The following is a 2,054-nucleotide window of genomic DNA, read 5'->3' as shown; positions in this document are numbered from 1 at the left end:
AGGCGCATCTTGGGGTGGGCCCGGTGGAAATGCCTGGCCAACTCGCTCTGCAGTTGCATTTCTGGTCTTGTTTCTGGGGAAGCTTTTTGTCCAGGAGATGGTGCCAGAACCGTACCGCAGCGTGGGACTCGCAGCCGAAAGCGCTGCCGGGGCCACCGCCACCCCAGAGCACCCGAGTGGGTCCCCCGGCTGTGTGTCCCCTCCCCGTGGAGCCCCCTCCCACCCATCCCTCCGCGGTGTCCCAAAGGTGCTCTACCACCTTGCTCCGGAGCGAGCATCAGGGTGGGACGGGCAAACGTGGGACAAGTGCAATAACCATCCCTTTGGTGCAGAGCCGCCTGGTTTTGTGACATTCCTAACGTCTGACCCACGAGGGCTCCACGCAGGAAACTTCCTCAGCGTTCGTTTGCTTTCCTGGGCAGGGCAGGTCACCCACCGTGGGCTGGGTGTCAGGCAGCAGCCAGGGCCAGACGTCCCCTCTGACCACAACTAAGCCGCAGCGGTGCCTGTGTCACGCCGTTGCCCAAGCCCTTTTCCGCGTGTTTGGCTCCCTTCGCCTTTTGTTCTCCGCGTGGTCCCACCGTGGCTTGAAGCGAAGGCTGGGCGCTGCAGGGATGGAGGAGGAGATGGCTGCTCCGTGGGGACCGCGGTGCTGGGCTGCTCCTGGCACATTGGCAAACAAAATCCTTCTGCCCACACCAGCATCTTGCACACGAGGGTGACCTGGTGCCCCTGGGCTTGCCAGCAGCCACGCATCTCCAGAAGATGGCTGATGTGCTGGGGCTGTTTCTGGCTATAGCAAGTACATCTGCTGGGCTTGCCTCTCCATCTCCTCCCTGTGCCTGGTCTCCACGCAAATCCATTTCCCCACCGGTGGGCTTCTGCTCTCAGGATGGTCCCGTGGGAGACCCCATCCCTCCGTATCCCTGCTAAGGGAAGGACATGGTGCACAGGGCAGAGGTGGCGATGCCCGATGCTGTGGGAGCCTCCCTGGGACCATCAGTAGAAACCCTGGATACGGCGGTTTTGCAAAGAAAACCTCGGTGTGTGCCTGCTTTCTGACTCCCTCCTCCCTGACCTGAATGGTTGTGAACAAGGAGCTTTTAAAAGGATTTTAAACCAAATGAAAACAAAAAGCCCCGCTGGTATTTCCCCTTCAAATTTCCATTGGATTAAGATAGAAAGAAATAGGGAAAAAAATTCTCTTGTGGGGAGCAATAAAATCTGATTTATTTACCTGGCAGGAGAGAGCCTGGAGCTGCTCAGGATTCCTGGCTGAAGAGCCTACAAAGCCCTCCAACAACCTCAGCGTTACTTACCGGGGGGACTGCACCAGCTCCTTCTCCTTGCTGATGTTGGTGTCTGATGAGTCGGTCCCTGTCATTGCCATGGACGAGCGAGGGGGACCCTGAGAGTATGTATGGTCAGGGAAGTGCATCCCTCCCTGCGGGTTACTAGAGAAGAAAGGAAATCTTTTAGGATCAGATGAGCTTATCTGGCATGGACCCTGATCCCACATACCCTCGAGGTGCGTGCGAGGATAACTCTGCAGTAATTGGAAAGGTTTTGCCCTGGGCTGGAAGCTGAGGGCCATGCACAGTGAGCTCCTAACCCTGGGACTGCAGGGCGGGCTTGTTTGGTTCTGGTTCTCTTCAGGTTTCTGGTTCGCGTCTGTGTAAATAAATTGGCATCGGTTTTGAAGGCTCAGTCCTGAAAGCTGTACGATGGGGAGATCTCAGAGGAGTCTCGGGAGCGGTGCCTGGAGCCCCTCACGGACCGGGGTCCCTGAGATGTTTGTGCTGAGGACTAACGCCGTGTGTGAGCCCTGGCTCAGGTCGGAGGCTGCTCCCAGTAAAGAGCACCCAGTCCGGGGGCGGCCGCGGACGCAGGGTGGCCGGGAGGACCCGTTGTTTCCAGGAGTGCCGTGGTTATCCCCGCAGTGCCGAAATAGGATTAGGGCAGCTTAGGAACAGACCTATTGCTACGTTTGACTTTATAAAACTATTTCTGCCTCGAGCCAGCACATGCCACAAACCATCTCTTGGCCAGGGCTG

Source organism: Cariama cristata, unplaced genomic scaffold, assembly GCF_000690535.1.
Source record: "Cariama cristata isolate BGI_N322 unplaced genomic scaffold, ASM69053v1 scaffold4458, whole genome shotgun sequence".
Lineage (NCBI taxonomy): Eukaryota > Metazoa > Chordata > Aves > Cariamiformes > Cariamidae > Cariama > Cariama cristata.
The sequence above is the reverse complement of the archived record's forward strand: the minus strand, read 5'-3'. Positions refer to the sequence as shown.